This window comes from Delphinapterus leucas, chromosome 10 (assembly GCF_059928025.1).
Source record: "Delphinapterus leucas isolate spDelLeu-1000000601 "Yukka" chromosome 10, BTC_Dleu_Yukka2, whole genome shotgun sequence".
In the NCBI taxonomy this organism is placed as follows: Eukaryota; Metazoa; Chordata; class Mammalia; order Artiodactyla; family Monodontidae; genus Delphinapterus; species Delphinapterus leucas.
This window is the reverse complement of record NC_143138.1, coordinates 61,661,154-61,680,483: the sequence shown is the minus strand read 5'-3', so window position 1 is coordinate 61,680,483 and position 19,330 is coordinate 61,661,154. Positions and strand designations below refer to the sequence as shown.

Sequence of the window (19,330 nt, the reverse complement as noted above, 5' to 3'; positions counted from 1 at the left end):
GCCTTCTAGAGTGGTTTTGAGACTTGAATGAATTCACGTATGAGAAGGTTTTGTGAGAGCGCTTAGCACATGGCATGTGCTATGGAAGGGCCTGCTGTTACTACATAAGGCGTAAGAAAAGCGCCTAGAGGGAACCCACTTTTGTACTCACCACAAGTGTGATAACTCATGGTAGAAATTTCTTAGGTCTCAATATTAAGAAAGGCTTTTTATGACCACCTGATTTTTTTGTTTGTTTTCTGTTTTTTTTAAATTTATTTTTAGTTTTGGCTGCATTGGGTCTTTGTTGCTGCTCGCAGGCTTTCTCTAGTTGTGTCAAGCGGGGGCTACTCTCTGTTGTGGTGCACGGGCTTCTCATTGCAGTGGCTTCTCTTGTTGCGGAGCACGGGCTCTAGGCACACAGCCTTCAGTAGTTGTAGCACGTGGGCTCAGTAGTTGTGGCTCGCGGGCTCTAGAGTACAGGCTCAGTAGTTGTGGCACACGGGCTTGGTTGCTCCACAGCATGTGGGATCTTCCTGGACCAGGGCTCGAACCCGTGTCCCCTGCATTGGCAGGCGGATTCTTAACCACTGCGCCACCAGGGAAGTCCCAGTGTTTCCCTCTTTGCCTTGGCTCTGAGGAAGCTCAGAGCTAAATTTTTAGTCTTCTAGCAAGTAGACTTTGTGGGCTGTATCCTGTGTAATGAGGGTAAACAACTGTCCTTGTTGCCTGTCTGAGGGGTTTCCCAGAACAAGGAACTTTCAGTTTTAAAACTGGGAAAGTTCAAAGAAAACCAGGATGAGCTGATCACCCTATGTGTAATGATCTAACAGTATCACATCATCAGGGTGTCAGTGACAAGGCCATTAAGGCAATGAACCAGGCATTATTTATCAGAATATCTTTGGTGGAGATGCTGTGAATTTATCTTTTTAAGCCCCCTCAAATCATTTGGGGAATGAGGCTGGGAATAATTACACTGAGGTTGAATGGCTGTGCTTATTAATTGATCTCTGTCAAAAGGCAGAGGGGCCCTGGGGGAGGGGGTAGGAGGGAAGGGTGTCGTTTTCCAGTGATTACAGCCCCCCTTCTGGAGCTTACTGCTTTCCAGTCTTGAGGGCACATTCCTCTGTCAGTCCATTCCTCTAAGTGAGTGGGGCTCTGCTAAAGTTGGGGATTAGTCAGAAGTTCATGCCTGTCTCCCAGGAGAACTGGTACTCAGGCAGAGCTCAGAGTGAGCAGCTGGCAGTAGACTCACCAGAAGTTTCAGGAGAGTCAGAATGCAGGAATGGTTAAGAGCCAGACTGCCTAAATTTGAATCCTATCTGTGATACTTACTAGCTGTGTGACCTTGGCAAGTTACTTACCCTCTCTGTTCCTCAGTTTCCTCACCTATAAAATGGGCATAATAATAGTGTATACTTCAGAAGGTTGCTGTGAGGAATACACACTTATTACACACACACACACACACACACACACACACACACACACACACACAACACATTTGCAACAGTGCCCAGCATATATAAGCTGAATTAATGAGTAAGCTCCATATATCTTCCCCTGGATCCTCGCCACCCCCAGCTTTCCCAGGTCCCAGATCCCAGTGTGTCCTTTTGGTCCAAAGACGAGTGCCCTTCAAAGCACTGGCTGGCAGTCCTGGCTTCCCTCCAGCTGGGAAGCAGACACGGTGTCAAGGCACAGCTCTGGGCAGGCCAGGCTGGGTCCTTTCCAGGGCTGCAGGAGACAGGTCAGCTCAGCCTCTTGACAAAATCATCTGAACCTAGAGAAGGCACTTCCTGCTCTGCTTGGGGGTCAGCTCAAAGCTGGACAGATTTGAGGGCACAGTCTCTACCCTCCTCGCATAGGAATGTCATGGCTGTGGCATGAGGGGCAGCAAGGTGTGGTTTCTGAGTGTGAGATCTGGTGTCAGACTGCTGGTATCAAATCACCAGCCTGTCTCTTCCTATTTATACGACCTCTGAGAGTCTTCCAGCTGTCTGTGTTCTAGTGTCTTCGTTTGGGATCTTCCAGTAGCAGAGCCTGATAGGAGCATTTGGGTGCAAGTGATTTCACTGGGAGGGGAGGAAGGTGGTGAGGGAGTAAAGAAGTGAGGAGGGGAAGGAAAGCAGATTACTTCTGTGGACAGCTGAGACTGGATACCACTGGGGACCCTCTGGGAGCTGGTGTAGAACACGCCTCACCCAGGGTGAGGAAGCTGGGGTATTTATCCACCCTTCCTCACCCCACTGGTTGAGGGCTGGTCCCAGAAGCGCTAGCTGCCCTGGACTTCCGGTCTGCCCCTCAGGCAGAGAGATGCACATGTTTGAGGTTAGGACTCTGTGAGCCTGTACAGGGACTGCGCACTGAAGCTGCAGGTGACCCCTGGGAGATGTGAGGGATCCGGGGGCACTAGCAGCGTCTGCTACATTAACTTCTCCCACCTGTGAGATAATAATGTGCCTATGTCATGCAGTTGCTTTGAAGATTTAGGCCAGTGCTGCCCAGTAGAAAAACAATGCAAGCCACATAAGGCATTTAAAAATTTCTAGTAGCCACATTGTAAAAAGAAAAAAGAAAAAAGTGACATTAATTTTAATATTATATTTTATCTGACTCAAATTTCCAAAACATTATCATATGTACATGTATCAATAAAAATTATTAATGAGATATTTTTTTTTTTTTTTTTTAATGAGATATTTTTACATTCTTTATTTTGAATTGAACCTTCCAAATCCAGTGTATATTTTTTTCCTTTGAAATAGACTTTGGTTTTTTTTTGGAGCAGTTTTTAGGTTTGCAGCGAAATTGAGCGCAAAGTACAGAGTTCTCATAGATCCCCCTGCCCCCACACAGTGCACAGCCTCCTTCACTATCAACATCCCCACCAGATGGTACATTTGTTACCATCGATGAACCTACATTGACACATCATTGTCACTCAAAGTCCATAGTTTACATTAGAGTTCATTTTTGGTGTTGTACATTCTGTGGGTTTGGACAAATGTATAATGACATGTATCCATCATTATGGAATCATTCAGCGTGGTTTCACTGCCCTAAAAGTCCTCTGTGCTCTGCCTATTCATCCCTCCCTCCCCTCTAACCCCTGGCAACCACTGATCTTTTTGATGTTTCCATAGTTTTGTCTTTCAAAAAATGTCATATAGTTAGAATCGTATAGTACATAGCCTTTTTGGATTACCTTCTTTCACTTAGTAGTATGTATTTAAGGTTCTTTCATGACTTTTCAGGGCTTAATAATATTCCATTGGTTGGATGTACCACAGTTTATTGATTTACCTACTGAAGGATGTCTTGGTTGCTTCCAAGTTTTGACAATTATGAATAAATTTGCAGTAAACATCTGTGTGTAGGTTTTTGTGTAGACATCCGTTTTCGACTCCTTTGGGTAAATACCAAGGAGTATGCTTGGTGGATGGAATGATAAGAGTATGTTTAGTTTTGTAAGATACAGCCAAACTGTCTTCCAAAGTGGCTGTACCAGTTTTGCCTTCCCACCAGCAATGAATGAGAGTTCGTGTTGCTCCACATCCTTGCCAACATTTGGTGTTGTCAATGTTCTGGACTTTGGCCATTTCTATAGGCATGTAGGGATATCTCATTGGTTTAATTTGCATTTTCCTGATGATATATGATGTGGAGCATCTTTTCATATGCTTATTTGCCATCTGTGTATCTTCTTTGATGAGATGTCTGTCAAGGTCTTTGACTCATTTTTAAAATTGGGTTGTTTGTTTTCTTATTGTTGAGTTTTAAGAGTTCTTTGTATATTTTGGATAACAGTCCTTTATCTGATATGCCTTTTGCAAATATATTCTCCCAGTCTGTGCCTCATCTTCTGATTCTTTTGACATTGTCTTTCATACAGCAGAACTTTTTAATTTGAATTCTGTCACCAACCTGAATGAGCTTGGAACAGAAGTTTGATTTCCAGATGAGGACTAGTTTCAGCCTTAGGATTCCCTGAGCAGAGAAGCCAGCCCTGCTGTGCCAGACTTCTGACCTACAAAACTAGGCTAACAAATGGGTATTGTTTAAGCCACTGAGTTTGTGGTATTTTGCCACACAGCTACAGAAAACTAATAGAGAATGGAAACTGGAGCAGTTGAGGGAGGGAGGGCAGGAGACCATGTCTGTCCACTTGTAACATAGCCCAGCCAGCTCAGAGCTTGGCCCAAGCATTCTCTACTGAGTGGCTGGCTAGGGGATTCTAGGCAGCGGTGCTTAGTACCCCCAGGTCACCACCAGAGAGCTTCAGAGCATCCCCAAATCAAGAAATCCTGGTTAGGGAAGAAGTCAGAGCAGGAAGAGCCCAGAGTCTTTCCTTCCTCGCATTTTACACTTGGGGAAACTGAGGCTTGCAGCAGAGCCTGGATGCTTTGGAGTGAAAGGAGCAGGTTTCAGACCGTCCTCCTTTGGTTCCTCATCTCCACCACTTCCCAGCTCTACAACCTTGGACAAGTTATGTTAGTGCTCTGAGCCTCAGGTTCCGTGTCTGTACAGTGGGTATGAGATGCTTTAGATATAGGCAGATGAAAGAAAGGTATTCCAGGCAGAGGGAAGAGAATGGGCAGAGGCACAGAGGTGTGCATGGTGTGACTTGAGGGCAGGGTGGATGGGCAGAGGGTGGAGGTTGGTCTTGGGTGGCAGGCAGGGCTAATCTATGGATGCCAGGCAAGGAGTTTAGGCCCCATCCTGAAGTGTTTTAACCAGGGGCAATTTGGGTCACAGGAGGCTGGTGATGAGGGCCTGTCATAGTGGCCCAGGTTCTGAATGATGAAGATGTTAATGGTGGCAGAGAGGAGGGGAGGGAGGAGGGGCTGGTCCGAGGGATGCCGAGGGCGTAGACTAGACAAGACCTAAAAGAGCTAAAAGATGCCTGAGTGCCTGGTGCTTGGTTTGAGGGAGCAGACTGACAACTATTCAGTGGACTCGGCCGTGAGGGGAAGGAGCACTCAGGGGTGGTCCCCAGCCTTCTGTCTTGGGGAAGTGAGTGGGTGGGGGTGCCATTCCCTAGGCTGGGTGATGGGCGTGAGGGGAAGGGCAGGGAGGTTGGCAGAGAGGGGAGACCACAGCTTGACTTCGGACAAGATGGGCGTGAGGTGCAGGGTCTCCAGGCAGAGCCCGTCTTCAGGGGCTGGATGAACGGATCTGGAGGTGGGAGAGAAGACTGGGCTGGTGACAGAGACCTGGTGGGCCACTTGTGTGCAGGCGGGAATCGAGGCTTTGAGGGAGGTGGTCTCCCAGGAGTCTGTGAGGAGAAGTGGGCTCAGGACAGCCCTGGGGAAGGTGGACTGTAGAGAGGTAGCAGAGGAGAAGCAGCAGCCAGGGAGGCAGGGGAAAATCCGGGGAGGAGTTAGTTAATGGAAGATGCTGAGGGAAGGACGTACTTAGAGGAGGGAAGAGATTGACAGTGTACAGTGCTGTACAGAGTGAGATATGGAGGGGAAGGGGTTGCTGGATTCCACGAGGGTGCCCTTGAAGACTTTGGCCAGAACAGCCACAGTGCAGTGGAGGAAGCCACACCAGGCTGCAGAGGGTTGAGTGGGGCTCGGGCTGAGCATGTGGAGATCAGGGAGAGAGAATTCTGGTAAATAACTCTTCTGGTCTTCACGGTTCTTACTGGTCAAATGGGAATCAACATAGGAGTCAGGGTTGTTGTTAAAACCCAAACCAATCAGCCATCAGGAAAGCGCCCTGTAAACTGAGAAAAGTGATGGCAAGAGATGGGTGCATCCTTCCAAAGGCAGATGGGGAAATGGAATGTTGGAAATGGCTGGCAAGGTCCCCAGTGACCAGAAGGTGGCAGCACTTCATCAAGTGACACTTCATCTCAGAAGTCCAGGCACTGCATTTCATCATTTCATTTATTTATTCTATAAGAATTTTTTGCACAGCTACTATGTACTGGGCTCTGAGTTATGCACTGGAGAATTTATCTACCTATCTAACTACCTATCTGTCTAGAGCTCCTCACAGAGCCTGCATTTTTGTTAAAGAGGCAGATTACACAAATAAGTGAATTATTCTCATAACTGTCAATCAACCCTCTTTATCAACAAAGCTTTTATCTTCTCCAAGTTGCAGGAGAAACTTTCTAGAATGTGTGACATATATTCCTTCCTCTTTGAAGAAAAGGTACTAACAAAACTTGAGTTCATTTACTGGGTCCACCACTCTGATGTGTTTGCTTATTCATGGGACAGATTGGATGTATTTTCCAAAGATGGCTAGTCCAGTATCTCCCATCCTATATGAATTCCTTATACTGCGAATGTGACATTCCTCCAGTTTGAGAGAAAGCAGTCTCTGTGCCATCCCCTAGAATCCAGGTGAGTAGAAAGGATACTTTATGACTTCTGAGGTTGGGTCATTAGAGACAGTCCAGCTTCCACCTTTATCTCTTCTCCTGCCCTACTCCTGAACTTAAGAGTCTGGAAGGGTCAGAACACTTGAAGGGCAAACTGGGCAGCAGGGGAGGTGAGCTGGTGGGGCCCCAGCAGGCTGCCCTGGTTCAGCTTGGAAACTCAGTGGGGAAGGGAGGTGTGGCTGGCTTCCTCACTATTCCCTCTCCCTATTCTCAGCCCTCTTTACCCTTCACCGGTTCACGATATCACTCCAGCCTCATTTAGGGTGACGGGAGGAGAGGGAGAAGAGATACAGGTGCAGAAAAAGTGTGGTGGTGCCTTCTGGGGGGCAGTCAGATGCCCAGATGCTGGCTCTTCCTCTCGTGGGCTGCTCAGCATTGGAGACACCACCTGAGGGTGCACCATCCCCTGACCAGGGTGACACAACCTCAGGTCGACTCTGTGACCTGTCTCTATCTGCCCTGCCGGTGGGGCTCACAGCAGACCTTAGTGGCCCGCTTCACACTTGCACCCCAGTCAGCTCCAGGGAATTCAGGCCATGCTCCCTTGAAGCCCCCCTATCAGACTTGAGGCGGAAGGAAGAACAGCCCTTTCCTTCAAGAAACCCTCTTGGGAGTTCCCTGGCGGTCCAATGGCTAGGACTCCGTACTTCCACTGCAGGGGGCACGGGTTCAATCCCTGGCTGGGGAACTAAGATCCCGCATGGTTTTGCACCTGTAGGGATTCAAAATTCAGCTCAGCGGCATGAGGATTCTTTTAAAATAATCTTTTATTTTATTTTAATTATTTATTTATTTTATTTATATATTTTAATATTTATTTATATTATCTATAATTTTTTTATTGGGGTATAATTGCTTTACAATGGTGTGTTAGTTTCTGCATTATAACAAAGTGAATCAGCTATACATATACATATATCCCCATATCTCTTCCCTCTTATGTCTCCCTCCCTCCCACCCTCCCTATCCCACCCCTCTAGGTGGTCACAAAGCACGGAGCTGATCTCCCTGTGCTATGCGGCTGCTTCCCACTAGCTATCTGTTTTACATTTGGTAGTGTGTATATGTCCATGCCACTCTCTCACTTCGTCCCAGCTTACCCTTCCCCCTCCCCGTGTCCTCAAGTCCATTCTCTAGTAGGTCTGAGTCTTTATTCCCGTTCTGCCCCTAGGTTCTTCATAACCATTTTCTTTTTAAATTTCCATATATATGTGTTAGCATACGGTATTTGTTTTTCTCTTTCTGACTTACTTCACTCTGTATGACAGACTCTAGTTCCATCCACCTCACTACAAATAACTCAATTTCGTTTCTTTTTATGGCTGAGTAATATTCCATTGTATATATGAGCCACATCTTTATCCATTCATCTGTCGATGGACACTTAGGTTGCTTCCATGTCCTGGCGATTGTAAATAGTGTTGCAATGCACATTGTGGTACATGTCTCTCTTTTTTTTTTTTTGTGGTACGCGGGCCTCTCACGAACCTGTGTCCCCTGCATTGGCAGGCGGACTCTCAACCACTGCGCCACCAGGGAAGCCCACGTCTCTTTTTGAATTATGGTTTTCTCAGGGTATATGCCCAGTAGTGGGGTTGCTGGGTCGTATGGTAGTTCTATTTTTAGTTTTTTGAGGAACCTCCATACTGTTCTCCATAGTGGCTGTATCAATTTATATTCCCACCAACAGTGCAAGAGGGTTACCTTTTCTCCACACCCTCTCCAGCATTTATTGTTGGTAGATTTTTTGATGATGGCCACTCTGACTGGTGTGAGGTGATACCTCATTGTAGTTTTGATTTGCATTTCTCTAATGATTAGTGATGTTGAGCATCCTTTCATGTGTTTGTTGGGAATCTGTATTTGGAGAAATGTCTAGTTAGGTCTTCTGCCCATTTTTGGATTGGGTTGTTTGTTTTTTTGATATTGAGCTGCATGAGCTGCTTGTATATTTTGGAGATTAATCCTTTGTTAGTTGCTGAGCTAAAAACATCTGAACAAACAGCAGTCACAGAAAAAAACCTGATCTCAACTTCTTTTGTAGATTTAAGCAGGACCTCCTGGAAAATACAGTTGGTATAAATCCTCTCTGGCAAGTTTACAGCCAGAAGGGAGACTAACCACTATCACAGGGATGAGTAATTGCTTAAACAAACTGTATCTGAAACTGTCCTACCTTCCATTTATTCTTCCACAGAAGACCTTTCTCCCTCCTTTCTAGTCGTTAAGTGGGTTTATAAACCTTTATCTTTGGATGTCCAGGGAGCCAATTCATCTGAAGCCTCTCTGGTAAATAAACTTGGTCTTCTCTCCTGTTAATCTGTCTTTTGTTAGTTAATTCACAGGCCCCCCACCACTGAACCTAAGCTGGTAGAGGGGAATTTTTTCCTCCCAACACATTCTTCTTTGACAAGAGTATGGGTGACTGTGTAAGATTTTCTATCTTGTCCTGGAGTGTGTCCTCTTGCTCTGCCAATGTCACTGTATAGCAAAGTGTTCACTCCTTCTCTCCCTCCCTCTCTCCCATGCGTGTTAATTGGACTAGAAGAAGGGATGGGGAAAAAAAGAACATATAAGAGAGGATACCACTAAATTTATTACTTATTTATGAAATAATTGTACCTCCAGTTTAGTCACCGACAGTGAAGGGCTCATGTGCGCTCGGGAGCAGCTGCACAAAAGGAATACTTTCTTGGTTCCAAAGCAATAATGGCTAGGAAAGTGGGTGAATGACACTTGTTTTCATTCAGTCTGGTCTAATTGTATTTGAGTGGAATGTAAAATGTTACCGGGCGGCTGATTACATAGTGACTGGACCAAAAAAAAAAAAAAAAATCAACATCTTCTGTATTAGTCAGCTGGGCTGCCATAATGGAATACCATGGACTAGGTGGCTTAAACAACAGGAATTGATTTCTCACGGTTCTGGAGGCTGAAAGTCCAAGATCAAGGCATCTGCTGATTTGGTTCTTTGGTGAAAGCCACCTCCTAGGTTGCAAATGTCCACCTTCTCCCTGTGTCCTCACATGGTGCGGGGGAGAGAGAGAAAGAGAGCTCTGGTCTCCCTACCTCTTCTTATAGGGACACTAATCCTATCAATGGGGTTCCATCCTCATGACCTCATCTAAACTGAAACACCTCCAAATACCATCACATTGGGGTTAGGTCTTCAACATACGAATTTGGGGAGACACAAACCTTAGGCTATAACAACTTCTCTACAAAGAAATACTAACCAGTCAAAAAGTATTATAATGAATCCAGTGCAAAATGTTTGTGTTGATATGTGTCATTTTTGTTTTTCTTTCTGTTGTCTTTTGTTGGATCTTGTTAGATGTCAAACCCACCTTCTCATTCTCAGGTGCTCCTGCTCCCACCTGAGACTTACATGTTGAGTACTCTGACAGGAGAATCAGGTGTAGAAAAAATTCCGTGTTTTAGTAGATAACTATGCACCATCTGCAACATACCTTTCTGGGTCTTCAGGTTCTAGCCCTGTTCATTTTTGTCCCCTTTTGCAATTCATCTCAACATTCCTTTACCATATAAATTTGTGCTGTTTTGAGCTTTCCTTAGAATCGGTTATAACATCTGCCTGGTTTTCTCAGATCATATGAGTAAAATAAATTCCTCAACATGCGTTCATTTTTACTTCTGTAATGAGAGTCATGGTTTTACCTTCTGAAAAGTATCTTTTAACACAGGGAAGCCTCTGGGGGGAGAGGTGGAAGGACTTAGCTTCTAAAGAAGAACTGCCTGAATCTCTGAGCCTCTGTCTTCCTGATCTCAGGTCATGGCCACCCATCCTTCTAGATGCTCCAGCCTCCAAACATTGAGGTCATTCTTTTTTATTTTTATTTCTTTTATTGAAGTATAGTTGATTTACAATGTTATGCCAATCTCTGCTGTACAGCAAAGTGACTCAGTTATACACATACAGACATTCTTTTTTTTATGTTCTTTTCCATTATGGTTTATCACAGGATATTGAATATAGTTCCCTGTGCTATACAGTAGGACCTTGTTGTTTATCCATCCTATATGTAATAGTTTACATCTGCTAATCCCACACTCCCAGTCCTTCCCTCCCCCTTGGCAACCACAAGTCTGTTCTCTATGTCTGTGAGTCTGTTTCTGTTTTGTAGATAGGTTCATTTGTGCCATATTTTAGATTCTGCATGTAAGTGATATGTGGTATTTGTCTTTCTCTTTCTGTCTTACTTCACTTAGTATGATAATCTCTAGTTGCATCCATGTTGCTGCAAATGGCATTATTTCGTTCTTTTTTATGGCTGAGTAGTATTCATTGTATATAGGTACCACATCTTTTACTTGTTTTTTTTTTTTTTTGGTTGCGTTGGGTCTTTGTTGCTGTGCACGGGCTTTCTCTAGTTGCAGTGAGCGAGGACTACTCTTCTTTGCAGTGCGCGGGCTTCTCATTGTGGTGGCTTCTCATTGCAGAGCACAGGCTCTAGGTGCACGGGCTTCAGTAGTTGCAGCACATGGACTCAGTAGTTGTGGCGCACAGGCTCTAGAGCACAGGTTCAGTAGTTGTGGCGCACGGGCTTAGTTGCTCCATGGCATGTGGGATCTTCCTGGACCAGGTATCAAACCCGTGTCCCCGGCATTGGCAGGCGGATTCTTAACCACTGCGCCACCACGGAAGTCCATGTACCACATCTTCTTTATCCATTCATCTGTCGATGGACATTTAGGTTGCTTCCATGACTTGGCTATTGTGAGTAGTGCTGCTATGAACATAGGGGTGCATGTATCTTTTTGAATTAGAGTTTTGCCTGGGTATATGCCCAGGACTGGGACTGCTAGATCATATGGTAATTCTATTTTTAGTTTTCTGAGGAACCTCTATACTGTTTTCTATAGTGGCTGCACCAACTTACATTCCCACCAACAGTGTAGGAGGGTTCTGTTTTCTCTACCCCCTCTCCAGCATTTGTTATTTGTAGACTATTTAATGATGGCCATTCTGATTGGTGTGAGGTGGTATCTCATTGTAGTCTTGATTTGTATTTCTCTAATAATTAGTGATGTTGAGCATCTTTTCATGTGCCTACTGGCCATCTGTATGTCTTCTTTGGAAGACATATTTAGGTCTGCCCATTTTTCAATTGGGTTTTTGTTTTTTTGTTGTTGAGGTGTATGACCTATTTGTATATTTTGGAGATTAAGCCCTTGTCTGTTGTATCATTTGCTAATATTTTCTCCCATTCCGTAGGTTGTCTTTTCGTTTTTTTTTTTTATGGTTTCCTTTGCTGTGCAAATGCTTGTAAGTTTGATTAGGTCCCATTTGTTTATTTTTGTTTTTATTTCTATCGCCTTGGGAGACTGTTAAGGTCATTCTTGACTCTTCTCTTTCTAGCACCCCTGCATCCTACCCTGTGGTAGGCTTAACAATGGCCCTCTGAAGACATCCACATCCTAATCCCTGGAACTTGTGAACATGTTACCTTACACGGCAAAAGAGACTTTGCCGATGTGATTGCAGTAAGGATTCTGAGATGGGGAGATTATCCTGGATTATTGAAGTGGTCACAATGTAATCACAAGGAAGATAGGAAGGTCAAAGTCAGAGAAAGGAGATGTGAGGATGGAAGCAGAAGTTGGAGTGATGTGCTTTGAAGATGAAGGAAAGGGCCACAAGCCAGGGAATCCAGGCAGCCCCTAGGAGATGGAAAAGGCAAGGGAACAGAATCTCCCCCCAGCGCCTCCAGAAAGAAGCGGCCCTGACAGCATCTTGATTTTAGCCCCCAAAGACTCTTTTCAGACTTCCAACCTTCAGAACTGTGAGAGAACAAATCTGAGTTGTTTTAAGACATTACGTTTGTGGTGATTTGTTATACTAGCAATAGGAAACTAATGCAAACACCATAGCAAATTATGTTGCTTTTATCTTCAAAATGCAGCCAAGATCTGAACACTTCCCAGTTGTGCCACTGGTATCCTGGGCCAAGCCAGCTCCATCCCTTGCCTGGGTTGAAGCAAAGGCCTGCTTACTGTTTTCCCTGTCTACACTGGCCCTCCAGCCTTTTCTGCCCTCTGGATACAGGATATGAGATTTCTATATGCTGACCCCTGGCGTTCACCCTTGGCATTGTCTTTCTCTGATGCTTCAATGGCTCCAGCAGCAGCCTTCATTTCCGCTGCCCCTGTAATAACTATATGCACCCTCTAAAGTCCTGATACATTGCACCCATCAGCGCATCCTCTTCCTCCACATATCATCCCAGTTCACCACCACTTACAGTTTTAACATTTGCACTGCCACAGCTTGCCAGGGGCTATGCATCCTTAACTTACAACCAGCAATGGGGTTCTCGCTGCCATTCAGCTGATAGATAATCAACTCCAAAATCCCATGTCCAGAGTCTGCTTTCTCAGACCGCTCCTGGTATCAGCTGTTGTAGGTCAGGTTCCCTAGGACTCAGGCTCTAAGATGCAGATTTTCATGCCAGAAGTTTTGGGGGGAGTGCTTAGGGGATCAGTACCGGTGGGAGAGGGACGGGAGGAGATGTACTCCTGTGAGGAGTGGAGCTGACACTTGAATTGCAGTGCAGTTGCAACAAAAGTTGCAGGCACAACAAGGATCACAGCGGCCAATCCTATGAGGAGCTCTGGAGCTGGGGTAGCTTTTCTGAGTTGTCTACATTTTCTGGCCACTGATTACCTTCGGCATTAACCATGCTCCCAGGCTCACTGTGCTGTCACTTTAGCCTTCTTTCTATTCATTCGCCCAACAAATATCTACTGAATATTTACTATGGACTAAACAATGTTCTAGATCAGGAGTGCATAAACTGTGGCCCACAGGCCAAGTTATGCAGCTGCTTGTTTTTATAAATGCAGTTTTATTGGAACACAGCCACATGTGTTTGTTTAAATATTGTCTATGGCTACCTTTGTGCTATCATGGCAGAGCTGAACAGAGACCATATAGCCCACAAAGCCTAAAATATTTACTTTTTGATGCTCTACAGAAAACGTTTGCTGACATCTCTTCTAGATCTGTGTTGATGTATAAACATACATATGTGTATATATATATAAAAATAGTAAATTTTACTTATATATGTACATAAAGTGAGATTCAGATTGGAGCCACATATGTAATTTAAAATTTTCTAGTAGCCACATTAAATAAGCTTACAAAATAGAAAAAGGCGAAATAAATTTCAATAATATATTTTATGTAACCCAATATGTCCCCAGTATATTTCAACTTATAACCAATATAATAAAGTATCAGTGGAATTTTTTAAATCCTTTTTTTTATACGATGCCTTTAAAATTCAGTGTGTAGTTTACACTTAATTTGGGCTAGCTACTAGTCAGGTGCTCACTCACCATAAGTGGCTAGTTGGTTCAGTATTGGATGGTGCAGTTCTAGAAGCAGGTGACACAGTGAACACGCAGTGAATAAAGCAGACAAAATTCCCACCCCCGTGGAGCTTCCATTCCTAATGGAGAGGAAAGATGATAACCAATCAAGTAAAATGAATTTTATGCCTGATGGTGATAAGTGGTGATGTGGATTCTTGGGGCAGAAGTTGCATGTTTAAATTGGGAGGGTCACACTGAGAAGGTATGTGGTGAAGAGTTAACTTCACCCAAAGGGGGAGTCTGGCCTTTTCCTCGTCTCCTGGCTGGTGTCTCTAGGCCCCTGTAGGAGTGTCTTTGTTTGCCTGAGGGCAGGGAGGGGGGGTTTGGCCACTGGACAGTCCAACAGTGTGATTTATGATGGGGACTTTGGGTCACACTTGAGTTCTGAGCTCCAGGTCAGCTGGAGACTAAAGCTATTAGCCGCCCTTTGAGAGGGGCTGGCGACTGCAGGTCAGCTACATGAGTAGCATGTGACGAAAACCCACTAAATACCCTGGACACACAAGGCTTGGGTGACCTTCCCTGGTTGACAATGCTCTGTGCATTGTCACATTTTGTGGCTGGGAGGAGGTCACGCATCATCCATGGCTCCACAGAGAGACAACGAGGAGTGTCTGTTTGGACCCCCGTGGGCCCTGCCCTGTGCTGTCCCCTTGGCTGATTTCATTTGTATCCCTTTCCTGTAATAAGCCTTAACCATGACTTTGTCAGCTTTCACTGAGTTCCGTGAGTCCTTTTAGCAAATCATCAAACCTGACGATGGTTAGGGGGAGACCCCTGAACTTGCAGTTGTTGTCAGAAGTGAGGGTGGTCTCTTTGGGGACTGTTCTCCCTAACTGTGCAGTTGGTCCTAAACGCTTTGTGGACGGTGACATCTGAGTAAAGACCTGAAGAAAGTGAGGGGACAGTGGGAGGCCAGGGACTGGAGCAGGGGGGCAACAAGGAGAGTGGAAGGAGATTCTTTCTCTACTCACTATTTTGATAAACCACTTTACATAGGTACCAAAATCTCCTGTTTTAAAAATACAGCATTGGGATTAAGGTTGAGGTTAAGATTTAGGTTAGGGTAGGGTATTGGGATTAGGGTAAATTGTAGTGCTTTGTTTTATTTAGTCTAGGATTAGAGTTGGGATACGATTAGGGTTTAGCCTTCAGTGTTAAGTATTCCCTGCTAGGACATTTACGGTTATAGTTAAGATTAGTGCTCCCATGGAGTGTAGCTCATGGAATTCGATATTGCTGGTTACGTTTAGTTCCTGGGGTGTGCATTTCTATGAATTCTACTAAACAGCCAGGATATACGCCCTCTTTTAATTTAATAATAGAAATCAGCTAAGTGTTTTAGAGATAGGATGAAGAAAATGTGTAACTTTAGAAATTATACCATATAATTCAGCCCAAAGAAAAATAAATTAAAATGAGGCAAGCTTCTATAATAAAGAGACATTTATGTATGGAGCAATGATGAACAATGAAACTGGTTATTTATAGTTAAGTCTAAATACTTCTGACAATATGAAAAAGGAAGAGGTTTGGTGTGAAAAATGAATAAGGAAGTAAGCATACCTATTCTTCCAATACTTCAGGCCATGTGGGAAAAGAAAGGGGAGAAGCTGTAGTGTTTAGAAGTTTGATGATCTGAGAGGTAAACAGTAAGCCCTTGTTTATACAAAAAGGGTTGTAAAACTAATAAATGCACAAAGTAAAGACATTCAAACCTAAGGAAAGGTGTGCAACTAGGAGTTATTAAAAGTAAGCCTTATGGGAGTTCCCTGGTGGCCTAATGGTTAGGATTCCAGGCTTTCACTGCCGTGGCCTGGGTTCAGTTCCTGTTCAGGGAACTGAGATCCCACAAGCCTCATGGCAGGGTGAAGAAAAAAAAAAAAAAAAAGGTAAGCCTCTGTCCAAGAACCTTCTCCATTTATTCCCTTATTTTGTTGGAATACATTCTAAGTATTGATACAATGAAGGGTGTGTTTATTCCACCCTCCTGCTGCATCGGTAATTGGCAGGGTCTGGAATTCTAGAACTTTGAAGGTTTGGTTTTTGTCTTCTAGCCCCCGGGGTTGCTGGTGACCTTCTGATACTCTTTCTTTTGCAGGTGACAACTTTGACTGCTGTTACCATTTATTTTTTCATACCAAATCCTCTTCATTCCTGGTTCTGAAACTTGACCAAGAGAAGTGTCTGCTTCTGGACCTTTTTCCATTTAGTCAAGTCAGCGCTGGAGGGTGCTTTCTGTCAGAAGAGTGTGTCTTCAGTCACCTATATTAATTAACCCAGCCCCTCATTTCAAGTATGAATGGGCAACAACTAGCCACCAGACGTTTCTGCAAAAGCAACAGCAAAATTAAGAAGGACCAAGATGAACAAACAGGAACAAAACAAAACAAAACACACCAGATATAATTCAGGGAACTGAAAGTGCTGACTGGCCTCCTCTAAATCCATGTGAATATTGAAACCCCAAGTGAGTGCTGGTCAGTAATCATCCTTCTTTTCTCTCTTCCACTCACGCCCTTCTTCCCCTAGATAATGATTTTATATCTTTACCTCTCTTTTTGGACCTCCAGTGTGGCCTCCCCCAACCTCACCCTCAGCTGATTACCTTGACTTCCCTGAGAATTAGAAGATTTAGATGAGAATTCTCATAAGTTCCCACCACTAGGTCTACTCAATTACCTGATCCGTTGCCCATGTACTCTATCTTCCTTCATATTATATATGGAGTAATTGTCCCTACTCTTAGCTAAACCCAGCTTCTTCCCCTAAACCCTAGATCCCATCCCCTCTCTCCACCTTAAGAAGTAGCTTCACCACTCTGTCCCCTCTCTCCTGCATCAGCCCCCCCCCAACACTGTATCACTCCCAGCAGCATGCAAACACGCTCTTATTTTTCATATCTTAAAAAACAACAAACAGGGACTTCCCTGGTGGTCCAGTGGTTAAGACGCCATGCTTCCAATGCCGGGGGTGCAGGTTCAGTCCCTGGTCGGGGAACTAAGATCCCACATGCTGTGTGGCGTGGCCAAAAAAAAAAGTATTTGTCAAAACAACAACAACAAACAATCCTCTGCTTCTGCCTCTGGCTACTGCCTTTCTTCCTCGCTTTGCAGGTAAACTTGTTGAAAATCTTGTCTATACTTGTTGCCTCCGATTCGTCATCTCCCATTCTCTCTTTATCAAGATTTTGCCCCCATCATTCTACCGAAACAAATCTTGTCTCCAGGACTCAGTCCTTGAACCTCTTCTCTTTAATCTACCCTCTTCATGAGCTTCTTTTATCTTTTTAGAGGCCATGTACATACAATATACAATATCTACATCCCTAACTTCTCTCCTCTGATCTCGAGACTCGTGTATTTAAATGCTTATCTAGGGACTTCCCTGGCAGTCCAGTAGTTACGACTTCGCCTTCCAGTGCAGGGGGGTGCAGGTTCCATCCGTGGTTGGGGAGCTAAGATCCCACATGCCTCGGGGCCAAAAAATTGAAAACATAAAACAGAAGCAATATTGTAACAAATTCAATAAAGACTTTAAAAATGGTCCACATCAAAAAAAAAAGCCTTAAAAAAATGCCTATCTAACATCTTCTTTTGGATGTCAGATAGACACCTCATGTTTAGCAAGTCCAAAATTGAGCTCCTAATTCCCATCCCCCCTCTAAATGTCTCCTCTGGCAGTCCCCCTCCTCCCCCAGTAAATAATAATTCAGGTCTCCCCCCTAGTACTCCAAGGACATGAGAATCCTCTTTTCCTCACATGACACATCTCATACATTCTATTGATATATTATATACCCATTACATATCCAGAATATGACATCTGATAATCACCTCCTCCTAGCTCATGCTAAAATTATGTCACGCCTGCACCTTCTGGAATAATCTAACTAGAATATCCAGTTTGCTTGGTACTTTCCCAGTTTTCGGTTTTCTGTTTTTGTGCTGAAAGTCCTGTCTCAGGAAATCCCCCAACCCTGGGGCAAACCAGGGTAGTTTTTCACTGTACTTTTACCTGGGCTGTTTCTTCCATGGCCTCCATACAGTCTATTCTCAATGGATCTAGGGTGATCCTTTTGCAAGGCAAATTTTATCATGTCACTTCTCTGCTCAGAACCCTTCAGTGGCTCCCCATACCACTCAGAAAAGCTATTGCTTTCAGTGGCCTACAAGACTGCAGGGTCCATAGGCTTGTGGACAAAGATGGAGAGTTGATTTTGAGCAGGCTGATGTTGAAGCACCTAGGGAATGAGCAATTGGCAATGTCCAGCACTGAAGGAAGGATTGAGAGCATATTTTGTTGGTAAAACAAAAACAGATGGTTATGGAAAAGGTTACAAAAAAGAATTCTAGGAAATTACAAATACTAGTTAAATTGAAAAAAAATCAGTAGTAGGACTGAGAGATAAAATTGCAGAATCTCTCTCTGGGGATACAAATGATAATCAATAAATAAGTAAAATACATAAAATTTGCTTAGGTATTATTTAAAATACAAAATATAAAAAGTATATAAATTATATATTTGCAACATGATGCCCCAAACTCCCAAAATCTTCACTGTGTATCTTCCCAAACTAAGGACACTCTTCTACATAACTGGCATACAACCCTCCAAATCAGGAAATCAGAAATCAGCATTGGTATAACACTGACATCCAATCCAAAGATTCTGTTCAGATTTCACCAATTATCCCAACAAGGTCTCTTTCCTGTTTGGCCCAGGATCACACTTTGCACTTAATAATCACATCTCTTTAGTCTCTTTCAACCTGGAACAGATCCTTAGTCTCTTCCTGTCTTCACAACCTTAATAGTTTGAAAGAGTACAGGATTTTCATTCTGTAGGCTAAAGCTCAGCCTGGTTTCATCAATGTTTCCTCAGGACGGGACTCAGACATGCATTCTTGGAAGGAATATACAGAAGTGATGCTGTCTTCTCCTCACTGCATCGCATCAGGAGGCTCGTGACGTTGACCAGTTCTACTGCTGGTAATATTAATCTCGATCACTTGGTCAGTTCAGTGTCTGCCTGGTTTCTCCACGTTAAGTCATTATTTCCCTTTTTGTAATTGATAAGTATTTTATGGGAAGATACTCTCAAACTATGCCAATATCCTACATTTCATTAAATCTCTATTCATTTGATTTATTAGACATTGGTGATTCTTGCCTAAATTAACTACCATTATAGTGGTTACCAAATGGCCATTTTCTGTTACCATCACTCCTGCTACGTTTATTAGTTGGCATCCTATTATAAGGAAGAGATGTCTTTTTTCCTTCATTTATTTATATCAGTGTAGGCCCATGGAATACTATTTTATTCAATGGACTTAATCCATTATTATCATTATTTATTTTTATATCAAATCATTCCAGATTTGGCTAGCAGGAGAGCCACATCAAAATTGGCTCCTGTGGGGGAGGAAGGGATAAATTGGGAATTTGGGATTAACAGATACACACTACTATATATAAAATAGATAAGCAACAAGAACCTACTGTATAGCACAGGGAACTATGTTCAATATCTTATAAAAATCTATAA

General features: G+C 43.7%; 1 long non-coding RNA gene across 1 annotated transcript in view; it reads left to right on the top strand.

Moving 5' to 3' along the window:
* Positions 1-19,001, top strand: part of LOC149748259 (uncharacterized) — a 34,753-nt gene extending 15,752 nt beyond the window's left edge. Inside the window, exons 3-4 of the long non-coding RNA XR_016394716.1 lie at positions 15,879-16,247; positions 18,665-19,001. This is a non-coding gene — a long non-coding RNA (uncharacterized LOC149748259). The remainder of the gene's footprint in view (positions 1-15,878; positions 16,248-18,664) is intronic.
* Positions 19,002-19,330: the final 329 nt, after the last annotated feature.